The sequence below is a fragment of the Suricata suricatta genome, chromosome 13, assembly GCF_006229205.1.
Source record: "Suricata suricatta isolate VVHF042 chromosome 13, meerkat_22Aug2017_6uvM2_HiC, whole genome shotgun sequence".
Taxonomy (NCBI): Eukaryota; Metazoa; Chordata; class Mammalia; order Carnivora; family Herpestidae; genus Suricata; species Suricata suricatta.
In genome coordinates, this window is record NC_043712.1 from 25149638 (window position 1) to 25170901 (window position 21264).

Sequence of the window (21264 nt, forward strand, 5' to 3'; positions counted from 1 at the left end):
TATAAGCTTTTCACCTCCTTGGTCACATTTTTCTTAAGTATTTTATTCCTTTTGTGCTACTATAAATGGAATTGTTTTCAAAGTTTCATTTTTGCATTGTTCATTTTAGTGTGTAGAAATCCAACTGACTTTTGTAAATTTTGTATCTCACAACTGTGCTAAACTTACTAGTTCCAACAGTGTGTGTGTGTGTGTGTGTGTGTGTGTGTGTGTGTGTAATTTTTAGGATTTCCTACAATAGAATCATGTTGTCTATAAACAGAGATAATTTTACATCTTCCTTTCTTACTTGGATGCCTTTTATTTCTTTTTCTTGCCTGGTTACTCTGGTTGCAACTTCCAATACTATTTTGAATAGAAGTGGTAAAAGCAGACATTGGTGCCTAGTTCCTGATCTTAGAGGAAACACTTTCAGTCTTTCACTATTGAGCATAATGTTAGCTGTGGGTCCTTCATATACGGCCTTTATTATGTTGAGGTAGTTGCCTGTATGTGCCTAATTTCTTAGTATCTTTATCAGTCTCAATTTTTTATAAGTATTTATTTTTGAGAGAGATAAATGAGAGAGAGAGAGAGAGAGCACATGCATGCAAGTGGGAAAGGGGCAGAGAGATAGGGGGACAGAGGATCTGAGGTGGACTTTGCAGTGAGCCAGATGTAAGGCTTAAACTCACAAACTGCAAAATCATGACTTAAGCCAAAGTTGAATGCTCAACTGATTGAGCCACCCAGGGGCCCCTTAATTTTTTTTCTGTAAAAATAGGTGAACATGGAAGTGTGTTGTTAGATGACTTTTGATACATGATTTAAACTCTTTAGGTCTTGTTTATTTTTTTATAAAAATACCTCCTATACATAGTTATTGAGTACAATAAAAGAAATAATGTATGATGATTATCTAGAATACACTCTAGTGGCTTATTAAATGTTAGTTACTTGTCCATTCCATTTTGAAACTCAGAAGGAGTCATTTAATATCTACCTCTGTTGGTCTCTGGGAAAGTTGCTGGAAATACAGAGCTAACCAAGACACAGCACTTGTACCCAAGATGCTTATTGTTTATGGGTCTCTGTGATTTTTCCAGATCTAATAATCTTTTTTCATTCATTAATTTACTCAGCAAATACTTTGGAATGTCTACTACAGACCAGACAATACAGCTAGGCACAAAGCCAGGTGCTGAATAGCCAATGATGACATGACACTCTTTACCCTCCAACAAACACACACAAAACAGACATGGTCTTCATCTTCATGAGCTTATAACCTATATTAAACAAGTAAATACATATTTTTGAATTTTGCAAGGAGTGCCCAACCAGAAAAGGTAGTATGTACAAGGTCCATGGTGGGAGAGGACACAGTTTGTTAGAGGCATTGAGAGAACACCAATGTGGACAGGACATTCTAAGTTATGGAAAGGTGGTTCAAAATAGTGGTAGTATAAGGCAGAAGCCAGGGGAGGAAGTAGGGATTTCACTGTAAGTTCAATGGGAAGCTGGGGAAGGTTTTCCAAGTAGGGCATGTGACATGGTCTGATTCATATTTCAGGAGGCACACTTTGGTTCTTGGATGGAGGACAGATTAGAGAGATCAAGAGTAGAAAAGGGAGTTAAGATGAGAGGACCTTGGGTTAGTTCAGGGGAGAGACAGCAGGGGCTTTGTCCAAGTATTTTGTCCCCGAGTATTTTGTCCCAGATAGGATTTCTGGTTTCTGGTTTGAGCAATTGGAGAGATGGTGACCCATTGAGTTCTCTTCTTATAAATAAATGTTTTAGTTAGATGGACACACTTGTGGTAATCATTACTGGAAAATGTATCTCTTATAACTTTGGATTAGTTGTAGCCCAGAATTGGATTTGCTTTTAGAAGTGTCATTAAACTCCCCTTTTGCAAATCACTCAAGCTTCCTAAGATGTCTCTATTACAACCCAAAGTAAATTCAGTCATTCATTCGACAATTATCTACCGGTATTATTATAGGTGCTGGAGAGGAAGAAAAAGCCCAAATCCCTGTTCACATGGACTTGATGTTCTACAGACATGTGGCAAAGATTTTTGTTACATGTGAGTTTCCCTAAGGCACTTATTAGACTTCAAATATTAACCCTTCAGTTTCTTTTACTTTTCTTTCTTTTTCCCTCTTCTTTTTCTTTTCTTTTGTTTTAAGAAAATGATAATTAGTAAGCACTTAGACGTAGGAAGGAGACCAACTTGGGCTCATATTTAAGTATAGTAATTTACCAGCTCTGTGACTTTGGTCAAGACACTTCATTATCACTGAGCTTTAGTTCCCCTTTTTGATTTATGGGGATAATAAAGAAAAATCTGACTTTGTGAGGATTAAACTTATGCCTAGAGAAGGGTTTATCAAATTGCAGGTGCTCAGTAAGTGTTAGCCATTATCATTATTACTAATTCATTTGTTATTAACATTCTGGGTTAGATCTCTACAGAGAAAGCATAGCCCAAGTCCAAACATTCAGATCATTGAGAAGACCCAAGCTGTTGTAAACAAGCTTGACATGGGGTTATGTGACATTTCTTATCTTTATGGCCTTATGAACAAATCACTTCACAAGTCTCAGCTGTAGTTTGTTCATCTGAAAATTGGGGACAGTAATATCTGACTCAGTATTTCTGTAAGGGTCACAGAAAAAAGTGTCATGGTGGTATCTCCCATTGTGCTCTAGTCATTACCCCAGGTATCAAGGAAGAGCAGGGACCCTGTAGCTATACTCGCTGCGTCGACAGCTTGATTCCTGCACTTACTAGATGATGAACTTGGGCAAGTTACCTAACGCATGTGCCTCAGTTTCCTTATCCATAAAAAGGAGATTATAGTAGTACCTACCTTAGAGTGTTGTTTGAAGCTTAAATGATTTAAGATATGTAAAGTGCTCAGTGTCTGGCCTATGCAAGCTCTTGGGTGATGCAAGCACTGTATGATGGCTACTATCATTAGCATGATAACTACTATAATCGTCTTGGCTGTCCTCTGTCAGAAAGTCTACAGACTACCCTAAAAAACCATTTATAATCTCTTCTCCCCCTCTCCTCCCTTAAGTGAATGAGACCTTAAGAGAAGAGAGAAAGAGCCCCCACCCACGGTCTGAAATTCCCCTACTGGGGGTGCTTTCCCCATCTCCTGCTTGCAGTGACACCACCTGCAGGGACCCCCCCCCCCCCCAACACTATGGCTCCAGCAACAGACCCGCTGGAGATCTAAGCAGATGTTTCTGCTTTTCAGACCCAGGCATTTCCTCTCTTCTAGGAGCACATGCCAGCACAGTCAGTATCTGGAAACCCGCTGTTTCACAGTAGGGCTGAGGACTAAACTGGTACTTTACTAGAAAATGGTAATAAAGCAATTTGAATTGCTTTTCATACTCCTTGCTCTTAACGGCTTTTAGGTTCATATGAGACCAATCAATTAATCCTGCTTCAGAGCTGCAGGAATGAGGTGTTTTCCAGCCTGTGAATAGGAAGTAGGCCCATAACAGAGATTTTTCCAGCGCTATCCTGGGGACCACCCTGAGCCTGGTGTCTGGGACAGTGGTGAGCAGATGTGCCCACTTGGGTGGTGCCATATTCTTGCAACCTGGCCGGCTGCCTAGGTGCTAAAGGACCGACTACATCCCAAAGGCAGATTCAAACCATGATTACACTTTGCTTTGTACATTCCCTTCTTCACACCCTCACCTCCTTCAATCCCAAGTTTCTTTCTGGGAGAGTTAATAAGGAAGAGATGATAATTCACCTGGACAGAAACGGATGCACCAATAAAAAGAAGAGCTGTCTTTTCTTTCCTGGCCAAATGTGAGGTAGCTCACCTGAAAGCTTCTTCCCTCACCTCTAGGAAACTTTTGACCCATGTCAGCACAGGCAGGGTCATGCTCAGCACACAGTAGTTTTCAGAGAGTAGTGGGTGAAATGAATTAAAATAGAAATGGAATGAAAACTTGGAAAGGGTGGAGGTTATGGTGGGATTTTTTCCCCCCACTCCCTTCATGACCAAGTATTGAATGTTATCCTTTTAGGAAGTAATTCCTTTAAAAAAAAATCCGAGGACCAAAAGACAAATGATTAATCTATAAATGGAAAGTAACAAATTGAAAGTGATCAATGCAGGTAGACTGACTCATTGGCTCCCATGCAGACAAATTGGTGACGGGAGGGATTGATGTTTTTCCCGCATTGAGAAGTCAGTGTGGGGGTTTCTCCATCTCAGCACAGATTTTTGCCAGAAGTTGTCTCAAGACCTCAAGTACAACTTGTTTAGACATTTTCCAGTTGAAATTTTTTTCTAGGCTGTTAAAAATATTGACTTTGACAGCTTTAAAATGATGGCCTCAAAATTGGAATAATTTACATTCTGGAATTAAGATAATTCAGGCATTTCTGCTGGCAACGACAGAGTGTAGGAGCCAGTTATATAAATCCCAGATTTGAGAGAGACTGAGCCATTAGCATAGATTGGTCTGCTGTGGGTATTCAGAGCAGTCACCTTCCCATGTAAATGGATCTTTATGTCTCTCCTAGGCAGGCCCAAATTCTGAGCTATTTTCAGAGCTCCTTTCAGGTCAGGTGATGTGCAAGAGGGTGGGTGAAGGCCTCTTGGTGTTCTGCAAGAGAGACACAGAAGGCCTGGGAAAAAATTCTAGCCACTGTCTGGTTGTTGTGTGTTTACTTTAGATGTTCTCCCCTTTAAATCCTGGTCTCAGTCTCAAGGAGTCAACATAGAAGGCATTCAGACCAGCTCAGTGGCCCTGGCCCTGGCCCAGTGCTCTCTGCCAGATTCCAAGCACACCTGCTAAACAGATTCCTTTCTCCCAGCACTCTGCTGACATTTTCAGCTGGAACCAAAGTTACGTTCTTGGTCCATTGCATTCCTCTGACTGCTAACTGGATCATCTGTCTGCCCCATTCCTCAGGAGCTGCTCCTTGATAGTGGCTGGAAACACCTAAATCCAGGGAAAAGTAGACCTGAACCCAGAGGCTATGGCTGAGAAATGATTGAGTGGTAATCATTCCTATAGGGAAAAATGAAAATGAGAGCTTTCCATTTAGAGTTTTCTTACTACTTAGTGCCAGGCACATTCACACTGGTCATATTTAGTCCTCCTTGAATTAATCTGAGGTGTCATCCACATTTGACATATGAAAAAACTCAGAAAACGTAAGGAATTTGCCCAGAGACACTTGACTCGTGACTGGGTCAGATGAACCCCAAATCTGTGGTTGGGATAGTTCACCAGTCACCTCTAGCAAAGACATCAACGACAGAGTCAATCATGTCCATGGACCTCAACAGGTAGCAGAGATACTAGAGGTGAGAAGGGTCTCTCTCCAATCTGTGGGGTGTGGGTGGGTCTGAGTTCAGATCAGTGACAGCATCACTGGCCTGTGGAATTTTATGGTCGGAAAGGATATTAAAAGCCATCTAATTTGGCTCTTTAAGTAACATCCAAGGCCTGAAATCCTTTTTTTTCTTTCTTTTTAATGTTTATTTATTTATTTTGAGAGAGAAAATGCAAGTGGGGTAGGGGCAGAGAGAGGAGAGAGAGAGAATCCCAAGCAGGATCTGTGCTGCCAGCATGCAACCTGATGTGGGACTCAATCCCACAAACTGTGAGATCATGACCTGAGCTGAAATCAAGAGTTGTTTGCTTAACCAGCTGAGTCACCCAGGTGCCCCAAGGCCTGAAACCCTTAAGAATATGTATGGCAAGTGATTCTTAACTGGGGATGATTTTGACCTTTAGCAGATGTTTGGCAATATCTTGAGACATTTTTTAAAAAACTGTTTATTTTATTTTGCCAGGGGTGGGGAGGGGTAGAGAGAGAGAGAGAGAGAGAGTGTGAGAGAGAATCCCAAGCAGGTTCTACACTGTCACAGCAGAGCCTGACTTGGTGCTCCATCTCACGAACCTTGAGATCATGACCTGAGCCAAAATCAAGTGTCCAACGCTTAACTGACTGAGCCACCCAGGCAACCCTCTTAATTGTCACAGCTTGGATGTGAGTGCCAGTAAGATATAGAGGCTCAGAAGGTTGTTGAATATCCTACAATGCTCGGGACCACTACCCCTCCTCGGCACGACAAAAAATGATCTGGCTTAAAATGTCTGTAGTGTCAAGTCTGAGGAACCTCGATGGATGTAAATGCAAAATAATAGAAACACAGCTAATGGAGAGAATTTTGAGCAAGGGCCTTGCTCTTATAGCCAGAAAAAGGAGGCCCAGAATGGTAAAGTTACTTACCCTTGATTGCACAGAAAAATTTTGGTAGAGCTAGATCTACACTCTATTTGATAATGAAACATGAAATATCTATATAATAAACAGTGAAAATGTGTTTATAAAGGCAATGTATTTATGGAAAAATATACAAAGAATATTGAGTCACATAAATGTGACTAGGCCGGTGATAATATGTATCCTGTGTTTGTAGCTATAAAAAAAATTAGAGGAAGCTACTACCCAGATATAATTCCTATTTAAACTAGCTCAAACTCTCATAGCTACTAAATGGCAGAGCTTAGACTTGAACTCAAAGGCCTTTGCATTGATTAGCCTGGGCCTTTAGGTTATTCTATGACTGAAGAGCCATGGGAAGAAAACCCACAAAACTTAACGTCTTTGTATGTGAGAAGTGTAAGATATTCAGACACCTTAGATTGTGTTACGCTCATCTACATTTCATATACCTTTTAAGTCCACTGCTGTGAAGTGAAGGGTGCTGCATCTACCCCTGTAGGTTCTTCTGTTGGGTGTATAAATCATCCTAAAATTTGTGGAAGATAATTAAGCACTATGTATGAAGAGCCATCCTTTGATACAGTGATTTTACTCATTGGAATCTGTCCTAAGAAAACAATCAGAGTTGCAGATAGATTTACATGCAAAGATAATATGCTAATAATAATGGCTGGGATTTATCGAGCTCATACCATATGCCAGACTTTGTGTTAAGTGCTTTACATGTATCATCCTATTTATTCCTCATAACGCTATGAGGTGAGTATTATTCTCATCTCTATTTACACATGGGAAGCAGAGCTTAGAAGAGCCTCAGTAATTTGGCCAAGGTTACTTGGCTGCTATGTGATAAAGGGGATTCAAAGTAGGGCAGCCTGATTCATAGAGTTTCTTCATTTTAATGACTATGTGATACTGACTGATAGCAAGAAGTCACTTACTTTAATGAGGAAAATTAGAAAGAACTGGGTTGTCTAACATTAGTGCCCTTAGCTAGGTGAATTATGTCCTGTTTCTCTCTTTTGGGGTCTTGACCTTAAGGAACCTTGACTGTACCATCCTTGGGTAACAAAGACATCAGATGTAGATGTGCTTAGAGGCATTGCAGATAGTTTATGCTTGGGCATAATATCATTTAGAGCTTAACTCTGGTCACAGGAAGGAGAACCACAGCAGACTAGAAATCAGACAGACCTCGGTTTGAATCCTAGTTTGGCACATTCTAGAAGTTAGCCTTTGATGAACCACTTTCCTTCACCAAACCTCACATTAAAATTGGGAAGTCACATCCACCTCAAGTCGGCTGTGTGGAATCCTTGACTTGCAGAAGCCATTGGCTGCATGCAGTAAGTGCTCAGTGAGTTTTCCTAGGGCTGGAACTAGGCAGCAGTGGAGCCCCCTACTGGTTAGCGGACAGAGGAGCAAGGCCTGAAGTCCTCTGAGGAAAGTGGATTCCAGGCTGTGCTCTGGGATGAGGAAGTAAGGGAAAACCACCTGAGAACATTGCATTCTTGTGGCAAAGTCCTGTGAACAGCTTTAGAACAATGTAAATAGGATAATGGGCTGTGGGGATTTGCCCAACCAGGAAAAACAGACTCCACAAATCCAGAGACTTGAAAGAGAGGGCTCTTTCTTCTATGGAAGCCCTGCCTGGTCTGTTGGACCCAGGATGGCTGTGCAGTTGAGGGGGAGAAGTTTGGAGAGGCTTGTGTAATCAGGCCTCTGACAGCTGCCTTGGCCTCAGACCAGACTTGCTGGTCCCTAATTCCTGGGAATGGATCTGGGATGCTACTGAAGTGACTGGACTCCCATTTCCTGGTTAGCCCTAGAATAATCTCAATTTTAGAGGTGACTCAGCTTGGGAAAGGCCAGGGCTGGTAGCCCTTATCGTAAGCATTTGACTCACAGAGTGTGAGAGCCGGAGGAAGACTTGGAGATAAATCATCCCAGCTACCTCTTCCATTGGGGACACAAGAAAGGCTGAAAATGGAGAAAGGACTTATCTACTATCTGGCCAGCTACCGAGAAACAGTGCCAGAATACCATCCCAATGGATGCTGACCTGAAGTCCAGAAGAATTTGCACCTTAATGTTGCTTATGTGTAACCTTGGAGGATCCATTTATTAAATTCTATGTTTTTACTTAAGCATTTAAGAAGCTTACTGACTTCTGTGCACTCAAAATGTATATGCTGAACACAAAGAAGTATACATCCATCCTGTCAGCAAGTGCTGGCAATTCTAATCCAGAAATGTCTCTTGAATCCATTTCCATATCTCTAGTTCAGCTCCCTATTTTGGATCTTTGTAAATATCTAATGAGATGTCCTATCTTCTGTAATCACTTCTCTCCTTGGACCTTTTACCAAGCCTGCCACCAGAATAAGTTTTCAGGAATCCTTCCACGATTGCATTGCTTACTGGACAAACTCAAACTTCTTTGGAACACACATTCAAGGCCTTTTGTAGTCTGAGCCCAACCTCCCTTCCCAGACTCCAGTCTAACACTTCTGCCTGCCCACACATGATATACTCTGGTCACACAGGACAATTCACAGTAGCTGCTTTGTGCCTGGTGCCTTTTCCCCACCACGTCCCCTGTCTACAAATCCCGTCTTTTGTGCTCCAGCCCAGAAGACTTTGCTTATCCCTTAAGCACAACTCAAATGCCACCTTTTTTATGAAGTCCTTCTTCATACCTCTTCAGGGAAAACCTATCAGCCTCACTGTTCTGTTTTCCAGTGCCCTACACATGCTTGATCACAGCTCTCAGATTGTATTGAGGTGAGTCAGTTATTTGCCTGACTCTCAGGGGAGGCTGCGAGTGAGCATTTTCACAGCACAGACTGTGTCTGTCTCATGCACTCCCAAGTCCTAGCAGAAGGCCTAACACAAAATAAGTGTTCACTAGGGTGTTCTGATTTAATGAATAAATTATTGAATTAACATAAATAAAATTATTTATTGCTTGTCAGTTGTCCTATTAAGCAAAATATCTAGATAGATGTTCACCAAACCTGGAGGGGATATTTGGGATAGTCTGAAATAATCATAGCCTATGTAGGATGGAGAAATTTGCATGGATAGAGAAAACATCAGTTATTTTAAATATAGGGCCCAAATGAAAATCATAAGGGACAATGCTTTGAAGTTCAGGTGTGGAATAGAAATGGAGCTGCTTTTCATGTGGGCATCTCTGCATTGCATACTCAGGGTAACTAGTGGCACATGTTGATCTAGAAAATGAAGATGTGATGATTTCCGAACTTGGTACCAGGGACGCCAACTAGAATGTAATGAAATGTTTAAGTGAGGCTGATGAACGCCAAAGTGTTGGCTGTAACATGATGTGCTCTAGGCAGTCAGTGTGAGAGAGCCTGTCTTTTATCAAAGACAGCTTCTTGAAGGAAACGCACCTGGAGACAGACTCCCTTCCATCATCACCACCAAACATGGACCAATTATCTAATCCCTCATGCTTTAGATGGAGTATTCTAACACGCATGTGTTGGAACACACCGCCTGTGTTTTGAACTTCTACGTTTTAAGACAGTAACTGTTAGGGAGACTTGAAGCTCTTGAGTCAGACTAAAAAATTTTTTTTAAATGTTTATTTTGGGAAAGAGAGAGAGACAAAGTGTGAGCGGGGGAAGGGGCAGAGAGAGAGAGGGAGACACAGAATCCAAAGCAGGCTCCAGGCTCTGAGTTGTCAACACAGAGCCCGATGTAGGGCTCAAACCCACAAACTGTGAGATCATGGCCTGAGCTGAAGATAAACACTTTACCAACCGAGCCACCCAGGCACCCCGAGTCAGACTACGCAGAGAAGAAATGAGAGCTAAAAAGTTTCAATCTGCATTTTCTTAGAGCTTAAACGTGACCCTCAAGTGATTTAATTGATTACAGTCTTTCAAGTCCTTATCCTTGTCATCCGCTAATATTTTATATTTGCCACAAGAGATACAGGAATGTGTTTAGAAGATATAGAAGAGAAATGACTCCATTAAATTTTTAAAAATTATGATGTGTTTTTAGGGGTTGACATCCCTTACTAAAAAGATGTGGATTAATCATTATCTTTATCTGTCCATTTAGTCCTGTTTTTCATTTGCATGTACGGGTAGAAACAGGTTGTACTGAAATTCCTGAGAGTAGCAGAGCACAGGATGCTTTCACATTTGCCATCTTCCTGTATCTAACTAACAACCTGGGATGGAGGACTGAATAGACCCATTTTACAGATGAGCAGTCTGAAGTGCAGAGAGGTTAAGTAGCTTTCTGGAAGAAGTAAAGTGGCACTGACGAGACATAATCCTAGATTTTGTGACTTCTACTGTAATGCTCTTGGATGGTTCATAGCCTTGGGATTTCCACCCTGTCTCTACCACCTCCACTAAGCAACACAGTCTGGTGGTGGTGGGTAGCAGTAGAGGATGGGGAAAACTAAGGAAGAAGGAAACCTAGCAGAATCTCTAAGAAAGATGCTTGTATTCCATTTGGCTGACTTCCATCTCAGAGAGAATTTTGGATGAGAAAAGAAAGAGAATGTATTATATTATGAAAACTAATGGTTCAATCTTTAATAAATTGAATGATTGCATCATAAATAATATATAACATATCAAGCCAAAAATGCTTGTTCTGTAGACCTGTTTATTCAGCTGCTAAGATATATATCCTGGTCCTCTTTCTCTTTTTCCCTTTAAAAAATATATTTCATTGAAAAAAAGTACCATCCTTTTGACATAAATTCTGATGTGATTTTTCAGAAATGTGAAACTTCATGAAAATAGCCTCTCCACAAAGGCTTGCAAACCAGCTGGTTAATATTTATCTCAAAGAACAAAAGAGGATGTAAGGTGAAACTGTGTGTATTTGGAGTAGGTTGGAATCTGGAAGTGTAGATACTAGTTCCCTTTCACTAATTGGTTGTGTTATCTTGGGTAAGTTACTACTGACCGTTTTTGACCTAGACTTCCCCCCATTGAAAACTGTGCTATTTTAACTGGAGGATCATAGATTTCCTTTCTTGATCTCTGGTGAAAATATATAGCAGTCCCTGAGGGCTAGAGAGGTCTTCAGAATTCATATTTTATAACCTATTGCCCCAAATGAGCACTGAATGCCCACTGTGCTACTTAGAGCTTTTTCTGGCACTTTCCTTAAAAGATGGCGAAGGAAAGAGATTCCACAACTTGCCTTCGTAACTCAGTCCGCTGTTTAATAACCCCTCCCATCTACTAGGGGTCTTCCTTTTTCACTGAATGTTGTAGAATGCTTTAAAGAACACACACACACACACACACACACACACACACACACACTCATGACTGCAGAGGACTATTCAGATGCAACAGGTGCAATGAGTTATAGATCTTACAAAGAGCACAAAGAAGCACCCAGTCAGCAGGAACAGCGGTTGCCAAGAATTTAATTCATCAGTACAAATCCAAATTTACAAAGAACTAATCCCACATAATGGATGAAGGACAAAAAAGAAGGATTAATGGGGGAAAAGGGAGTTTCTGAAAATTCACCTCTCAAGTCCACTAAACTCCTCATTTGGCCTGCTTCATTTTCCTGCTTTTCCCAAGACTTTAATTTATTTTTCTTAAGAAAAATAAAGTTGACTGTGATGAATAGTTGCAACCTAAGAACATGTGTGTGCTTGATGGCTCTGAAGTTGGTCTGAATGTGTCTGCGAGTAGAATAAGATTTGTGTTGGGAATGTGTGAAAATAATGAATCCCTTCCTCATGACTTGCATTGCCCTTGCAGAGATGGGGCAAAAATCTCTTTCTTCTCCAATGAAAAGAAACCTTTTTCTCATCCATGGGAAGAATATTCTCCTGGTGACAATCCAAAATGAAAAGCTCAGTCAGCCACTCAACAATATTCTCTTCAAGACTCACTATCGGCTCTTTACTGGGTAACAGTTCTGCCCAGGTTGGAAACCATCCTGGCCTATCGATTTCAGAGAAAAAGTTTACAATTTTCCACCTCCTCCCTACTGCCCCCTCTGCATGTCTGTACCTTGGAGTTGACTTAGTTTAAGAGAAGAATGACTTATGGTTTCTCAGCAAACACCCTTCCTTGGTCTTAGGGAATTGGGTCTTTGCTTTCCCAATATTTAATCCACTTTGCCAGGCTTTCTTACTCTCTGCTTGTCTTAAAATGCTTCTCTCCTAGGATATGAGCCCCATTTTCAACTTTTCTCACTTCACCCTCTTCTGTTCATTGATCTCATTCATATCCATGACTTGACTCCCAAACCTTCATCTCTCATCTTAATTCTTCTCTCAGCCTTCCAACTCTGTATGAAATTGGCTAATTAAACATGACTTTCTAGATGTTTTGTGGCCACATCAAGTACAACTTGTTCTAAACTGAATGTATTATTTTCCTCTTTAAACAAACTCTACTCTCTATCCAATTGCCCAAGGGAAGGGATTCACCTCTGTGTTCACTCTTACTGGAAAGCCACTTTACTTCTTATTTTTCTTGCTTTTTTACTTTCCTAAATTCTTGCTAGGTTTTTCAGCTCTTCTGTTGTATTCTCATGCACACTGAGAGTGTGCTTTTAAACTAATTCCTTCATTTTCATTTATTTTTGAAGAAAAATCTGAAATATGCCAAGTGTGCATTCTATAGTAATTATCTGTTTAAATGCTTGTCTCCCCCAGAAGAGTGTGGTGTGTTTCTTTGTCATACCAAGCATCTAGTATGGCAGTTACTATTGGGTCTCAAAATGATGCCCAAGGGCAGACTCAACCCTTTGGATGCATTTGGTTGGGACTGCACAATGTTTGTTTGTTGTTGTTGTTGTTACTGTTTATTTTGTTTTGCTTTGTTTTTTGAAAAAGGAATTATTTGTCAACTTAAAAAATTGAGACACTTTGTACAAAATCTGTTTTTCAAATTTTCTTTGAATAATCAAAATGACTGATAATGCTGAAGCCTCATTCTTACTGCAGCAATGCATGGGGGCTGAGGAGTGAATACCAGCATTAAACATGTCATGTCTATTCCAGTAGGCCCCTCTCCCCACCTATTGTAGTGACCTACAATACTCAGCCCACTTCTTCACATGTCACCTACATCACATGTCACCAGTAGGCATTTGGGTTTGTGCTTTGAAGTCCAGAGTAGGTACTCAAAGATGTTTACTGAATGAATACTGTGCTGCCATATGTAATCCAGAACCTCTGAATGATACAGCATCTCAAATATTTCCCAGTCCCACATTCCTATTAAATGTCAGAGTCTTTACAGCTCGTTTCGGGGTTCATTTCAGCTCCCCCCAAATTACTGCAGTTGCATGCAAACCTTTGGTAAGAACCAGCTCCCTGACTTTATAAGCAGCTCATCGCTTCTTAGGCAGTCAGAGAGCTCAAATTGTTGGAAAGATTTTTCTCAATTGAACGGAAATCAATTAGAGATCACCATAAGGCACATATCATAGGGCTGAGTATTTTTAAGTGTTTGGAGGAGCTACAGATCCCATCAGTTTGGGAACGGGAAAGGATTACGATGGCTCTTGAAATTGGAGATATTTAAAATGGCCATTGGAGGAAGGTTAGGATTTTGTGGAAGGGGTTATGAGGAAGACTATTCCCAAGGAAGAAAATACATTGACATGGTAAGTCTGGAGCCACTGCTAACAGCTCAGGTGGTCCAGGTTGGCTGATGCATGGCATGTGAACAGAGGGCGGAAGATGGAAGGAATAAAGCCTTTAGGTAAAGGGTTGGTGAGTTCTAAAGAGGGGTTCAACTTCCCCAGGCCTTTCTTCTGACTTCTACTTATTGCTTATTTTCATTTCTAGCATTTCTCCTCTCTTCTCACTGCCCCAGTTTCTAGTTTCAATTGCCTCCCAACTGCGGTGCAGGTGTAGCTGCCTTGGCTCATACCCGTCGTGCACTTCCTTGCCCATCAAGGCCAGGACACTCTTCCTAAAATAACATTCTGATTAGGTATTAGGTAATTCTTCTGTCAAAGACACCTGCTTTTTTGTTTTGCTTAATTTTAAACCCCTTTCCCTGAGATGCAGTGATGTGACACATGCTCTCTGCATAAGCTTATTTTCCACTAGTTTCCCCACATTCTTCACTATGGCTAAAATGGATTCCCTGTTACTGTGACATACACACACACACAACAGAAGCTCAGGCATTCAATCAGAAGACCTGAGTGTGAAATTTGCCATCTTTTACTAGATGAACGGACTTTTATAAATGAGTTTCTGGGGGTGCGTGGCTGGCTCAGTCAGAGGAGTGTACAACTCTTAATCTTGGGGCTGTGAGTTCAAGCCCCATATTAGGTGTAGAGATTACTTAACAGCAATCTTAAAAATGTAAGCTTCTGAATTGAATCACAGTTTTCAAATATTTTAAAACATGGGTTTAGGGGCGCCTGGGTGGCTCAGTCGGTTAAGCCTCTGGCTTCGGCTCAGGTCAGATCTCACGTTCGTGGGTTCGAGCCCCCGCATCGGGCTCTGTGCTGACAGCCAGCTCAGAGCCTGGAGCCTGCTTCCGGTTCTGTGTCTCCTTCTCTCTCTGCCCCTCCCTCTCTCATGCTCTGTCTCTCTCTGTATCAGAAATAAATAAAACATTAAAAAAAAGTTTAAAACATGGGTTTAATACAGCCAATTGGACAAGATTATTGAGACAATTGAGGTCAGGTGGCTTCTATTCTTTGAAGTGCTGTTGACCTCCCCAACAACTGAACATTCCCCCTCTCAGCCTATGCCTTGTCTAGAACTTCCATACATATCTTAACAGACTGTGTTCCAGTTATTTGTTAACAATAGTTACCTTTTCTGAACACTCATTTTTATGTGTCAGGCACTATGATATTTTTTTTGCATATAATACTATCTATTTAGCTCTATCAAGTATGGATGACTAGCAACCGATTTATAATTTTTGAAGGCAAACATCATGTCAGATTCTTGCTTGGGAGAGGATAGATACTCATGGTAGGCAGACTTCTGAGATAGTCCTCAAGAATCTCGCTCCCTAGCGTCCATGCCCTATGTAATTTACTCCCTTTGAATGAGGGCAGAAACTTAGTATGTTGGATATCATGTATCTGTGAATATGATAGATGTCACTCCTGTGATTAGGTTATATTATATGGTCAAGGTGAAGGTATTTAATGGTCTCATGACTCCCTAGGCTGCAGGTAGGGTTGTGAGCCATCTGTCTACAGTTAAGAGTTGAAATAATGGCAATGCCAAGCTTGGCAAGAGACAGGGCATAAAGAAAGAAGAGAAACATAGGTAGAGCATTGCCCATCACATCTACACTCATGAAAGAGAGAAAGAATTCTTGGAAAAAAAAAAAAGGAAGAGGGGCCTGGCATAATGTATTAGCTCAGAAATGAACAAAGTAGCACTTTAAAAGTTATAAATTACCCATCACCCAGTGGTTCTTAAATTTTTATTAGTTTTTCATCCTTTTTCTTTTCCTTGACTATCATTCCTGGCAGTTAAAATATTTTTTTGAACAATATCATATTTTGCAGAGCATTTATTAATTTGTGATCTTATGTGTCAATGAGTTATTATTGTTATTGTTATTATTACTCCTGTTTTATAAAGGTGTGAACCAAGGTATGGGGATATGAAATAGCTTGCCCACAACTCAGTCGCTTTATTTATGATTAAATCAGGATTAACGCCCAAGTCTCTGACTCCTAATGCCTTATCTTTCTAATATCTATGAAGACACCATGAGGTATCCGTGTCTGGGAAAATATAATCTAACCATATTCTGAACTGCTGGCTGTCTCAGAGACTAAGAGAGGTGTGAGGAGGAGCAGACAAGAGGAAACGTTTTAATGAAGGAGTTAAGTGAGAAAGACAACACAGTCCTTCAGGACACAACAGTTGGGAATCTATTCATAAGAAGCAGTTGAAGTCAGAACTAATAGCCTTACAGTAAAAGGAAAGATTTACACGAAAGAACACACTTTTCTGAGCTACAGAGGGACTTAAGAATTCCCTTTCTTAAAATGATTAAGTAGAGTTGCAGTCACCTAGGAAAAATATTGCACATAGCAGCAGAGGTGTTGGGAGGAGACTAAAAGACCCAACGCTGGTAAAAGAGATGTAGAGGAGACTATTCAGGTCTTCTCAGATTCTTCAACTAGCAATTCAATGAATGGTCCCCCAGGAGTCTGGAGATGCCATTCTTGCCTCTGGTGGCTTCAGTGGCTTATGAAAGACATGACAGAGCTAACGGCTACTCATTTGTTATTGTAGAAAATTGAGTAAAAGCTTTTCCATTTCCAAATCAAGTATCGGTTATCAGCAAATTGCCTTTTCTGATGTTGATGATTCTGTATTCAACCCAAGAGGCTTTTTCTTTTCTTGTTAGGGACACATAAATAATGATAATAGTGATGATGATGATGATGATGATGATGATGATGATGATGATAATGATGGATATTGAATGCTTGCTTGCTAAGTACCTGGCATTATGCTGCATGGTTTATAGGTTTGATTCCATTTAATCATCATTATAATCCTGAGAGATTTTTATTTTTATTTCTATTTTGCAAATGAGGAAACTGAGGCTTGGAAAATTTCAGTAGTATACTGGAGAACTTGCAGCTACAGAGAGTACAGGTAAAGACCTGATACCACAGCCCTCTGACTCTAAACCACTGAGCTAGATAAGCACTTAGCTATGTGATCACTGAGCTACATGACCATGGACCTATATGACCCCTGGACAATAACCACTGAGCTATATGACCATAGAACTCTATGACCACTTAGGTATATGATCATTGAAATATATGGCCACTGAGCTATATGACCATACACTTGATCTTAGCCAAAAGGTCAAGAAGCGATAGCTATATGACCATAGAACTATATGACCACTGAGCTATATGCCAAAATGCTGCTCCCCATAGGTGGCTTTAGGTACAAAAATAGACACATTCCTGGTCTAGCTATCTCACTTAGCATCTTTTTTTTCTTCAATGAGCCGATAGCAACAATAAGTAAACATTATTAGCAGTTTAAAAGGACATGTGTTGTGAAGTCTGATATCTCCTCCCTGTGCCTTACTAGTTGTAGAAACTTGATAAGTTCAACTCAACTAATGGTTACTGAGCACATACTGTGTTCCAGCTGTTGTGCGAGGTTCCTGCTTCCATAAAACTTAGAGGGGAAGGCAGGCGTCAAGTAAGTAGACATGAGTGGGTGTTAAGAATAGGGTACTCTGGGAATATCCAGCTAGGAGATCTATCCTAGTCACTTAATGGTTTGACCAATCTTAGCTTAACTAGCTAAAGAATGGAGATGATAGTAATATCTGCTTCCCCATTTCATAAAAATCAAATAGTATTATACATGACTGTATCATATAAACTATAAAAATATAAATGTTAATTACCCTATTATCTGGAATTGTTGTGAGATTGATAAATCGATCCCTTATGAGTTATTTTTTTAGAAGTTTATTTATATTGAGAGATAGAGAGTGCAAGTGCAAGTGTGAGTGGGGGAAGGTCAGATAGAGAGAGGGAGAGAGAGAGAATCCCAAGCAAGCTCTGTGCTATCATTGTGACATGGGGCTCAAACTCACAAACCATGAGATCATGACCTGAGCTGAAACCAAGAGTCAGATGCTCAACTGAATGAGCCACCCAGGCACTCTGCCCTCTGAGTTATTAATATCCCTATTACATATTACTTGTCCGAAGGTATCATGTCTCCAGTTCATAGGTTCCCTCCCCCCAACTCAGACTTTTAAGAAATAAATTCTTGGAATGTCTAAATTCAGTGCTACACATTAGCCAGAATGTGGACATTAGCCAGTTTATTGACTTTAGAACTAATGTGTTCATTAAAAACATAAGCAACAGAGACATATTAGTATTTAGTACCCTGAATTCACATAAATGCTGAATAATTGGATGGGTGGGAAAGATGTGGATTCATAACGCAGACATATAGTCATTTGGATGAAAGAGCTGTGACGCTGTATTGAGAAATCTGGTGGAAGATTTTACTGCCCCCCACCCCCACCTCTGTTTTCTTCCAGTTGTTCTGAGTGTTTGCCTCAAGAAAAGGAAATAGTTCCATTTACCCAAATATACATGCATTTCCCATAAACTCTGCAGTCATGATCTTGAAGTGAAATCTCAAAACTGAATTTCTAAGAGGATCAGTTGGATACTGATGCTTGATGTAGAGGAGGAAAAGCTTTTACTCAATTATCTACAATAACAGCAGGAGAAATGCTGAAAATTACTGACACAGTAAATGGATTTTTTGCATAAATGCTCTCTGTTTTCAAGTTTACCTTCATGTGAAAGACCTTTATTATGAAGCAGTCCCTCTATCTCATCTCTTTTCAAAGAATAGAAGATCGGCTTATTTTTACTTTATTTATTTATTTATTTATTTTTGTCAGGGGCAATGGACAAATCGCTATAGTAGATTGTTTGGTCTTAAACGTTTGACAACTCCTAAGATTTGATTTTCTACAGTTAGGTGGCCAGCATTTGTTGGATTAGACAAAGGATAATGTGACCTTGAATGTTGTGGTTATCGCTTCCTATTTTTTTCCTTTTTGAAAAACAGCTTTATTGAGATATAATTTACACACCACAAAGTTCAACTGTTGAAAGTGTACAACTCAATGGCTTTTAGTATATTTACAGAGTTGCATCACCATCACCATAATCTAAATGTAGGACATTTTCATCATCTCAAAAAGAAATCCCTACCCAGTGGCAGGCACTCGCATTTCCAGCAGCTCTGCCAGCGCTTTCAACCACTGAACTAATTCCTGTCTCTCTGGGCTTGTCTGTATTGGACAATGCATATAAATTGTATCATATGATATATGCAGTTTTCTGTGATTCATTTCTTTTACTTAGCACTGTGTTTTTGAGGTTCTTCTGTGTTGTAACATAACACGTCAGTACTTTATTTCTTTCCATTGCTGAATAATATTTTATTTTCTTTTTCTCAGATTTTTATTTAAATTCTAGTTAGTTTACATGCAGTCTAATATTGGTTTCAGGAGTAGAATCCAGTGGTTCATCCCTTACATACAACACCCAGTGTTCATCACCACTACTCCCCTCCTTAGTACCCATTGCCCATCCTGCCCATCTCCCACCGACCTCCGTCCATCAACACTCAGCTTGTTCTCTACTGTTAAGAGTCTCTTATGGTTTATTTCCCCTCATCTCTTTTCCCCCCTCCCATATGTTCATCTGTTTTGTTTCTTAAACTCCATATATGAGTGAAATCATATGGTATTTGTCTTTCTCTGACTTATTTCACTTAGCAGAAAACACTATAGCTCCATTTACGTAGTTGCAAATGGCAAGATTCCATTCTTTTTAATGGCTGAGTAATATTCCTTTGTATATGTATATGTATGTGTGTATATATTCTTTATCCATTCATCAGTCTAATGCTGCTATAAACATTGGGGTCCATGTACCCCTTGGTATTATTTTTGTATACTTTGGGTAAATACCTACTAGTGCAATTGCTGGATCATAGGGTAGTTCTATTTTTAACTTCTTAAGGAACCTCCATACTATTTTCCAGAGTGGCTGCCCCAGTTTGCATTCCCACCAACAGTGCAAGAGGGTTCCCTTTCTCTGCATTGGCACCAACACCTGTTCTTTCTTGTGTTACTAATTTAAGCCTTCTGACAGGTGTAAGGTGGTATCTTATTGTGGTTTTGATTTGTATTTCCCTGATGATGAGTGATGTTGAGCATCTTTTTATGTGTCCATTGGCCATCTAGATGTCTTCTGCCCATTTCTTAATTGGATTGTTTGTTTTTTGGGTGTTAAGTTTGATACGTTTGATAGGTTTCAGATACTAACCCTTTATCAGATATGTCATTTGTAAATATCTTTTCCCATTCCTTAGGCCACCTTTTAGTTTTGTTGATTGTTTCCTTTGCTGTGCAGAAGCTTTTTATCTAGATGTTCCGATAGTTCATTTTTACTCTTGTTTCCCTTGCCTCTGGAGACATGTCTAGTAAGAAGTTGTTATGGCGGAGGTCAAGGAGGTTGCTGCCTGTGTTCTCCTCTAGATTTTGATGACTACTTGTCTCACATTTAGATTTTTCATCCATTTTGAATTTATTTTTGTGTATGGTGTAAGAAAATAGTCCAGATTCATTCTTCCACATGTTGTCATCCAGGTTTCCCAACACCATTTGCTGAAGACACAGTCTTTTTCCATTGTATATTCTTTCCTGCTTTGTTGAAGATGAGTTGACCATATAGTTGTAGATTTTCTATTCTGTTCCCTTGATCTATGTGTCTGTTTTTGTGCCAGTACTATACTGCCTTGATGGCTACAGCTTTGTAATACAGCTTGAAGTTTGAAGTCATGATGCCTCCAGGTTTTCTTTTATTTTTCAGGGTTACTTTGGCTATTTGCTGTTGAATAATACTTAATTATACAAATATGCTACATTCTGTTTACCCAGTGTCCTGCCACTTGCTGCTGTTGCTGATTCCTTGGAAAGCCTTCTTCCCTTGATTTCTGCTATACCACTTTTGATTTTCTTCCAGTTTCATGAGATTCTCTCCTTCAAATCACTCTGCAGCTGTTGATGATCCTCAGCTAATACCACCCTTTAGATTCAGCAATAGGGAGCCCTGCCCTGAACAACATCCTTTAGAAGGCCTCCCATGTCACACCCTCCCAGTCAATTTATTGAAGAATGTAAGGGCTCTTCCGTCATTTGGGATCCAGTGCTCTATATGGGTGCACTGTGTCTCATAACCTTTAACAGTTACTTTTATGGCTAACTTGTTCAGGCTCCTCTGCCTCTTTTGCACATGGATTCTAAACTGAAGTCTAAATTCCACAAAGATATGTGTGTTCTGCTGCCGTGCAAGGCCAAGATGGGTGTTACTTTTGAGTATGGGGAGGATTTAAGTAGCAAAAGTGCTTCCATAAGAGATAAGACAATTTAATTAATGCATCAAATCTTCTCCCTAAC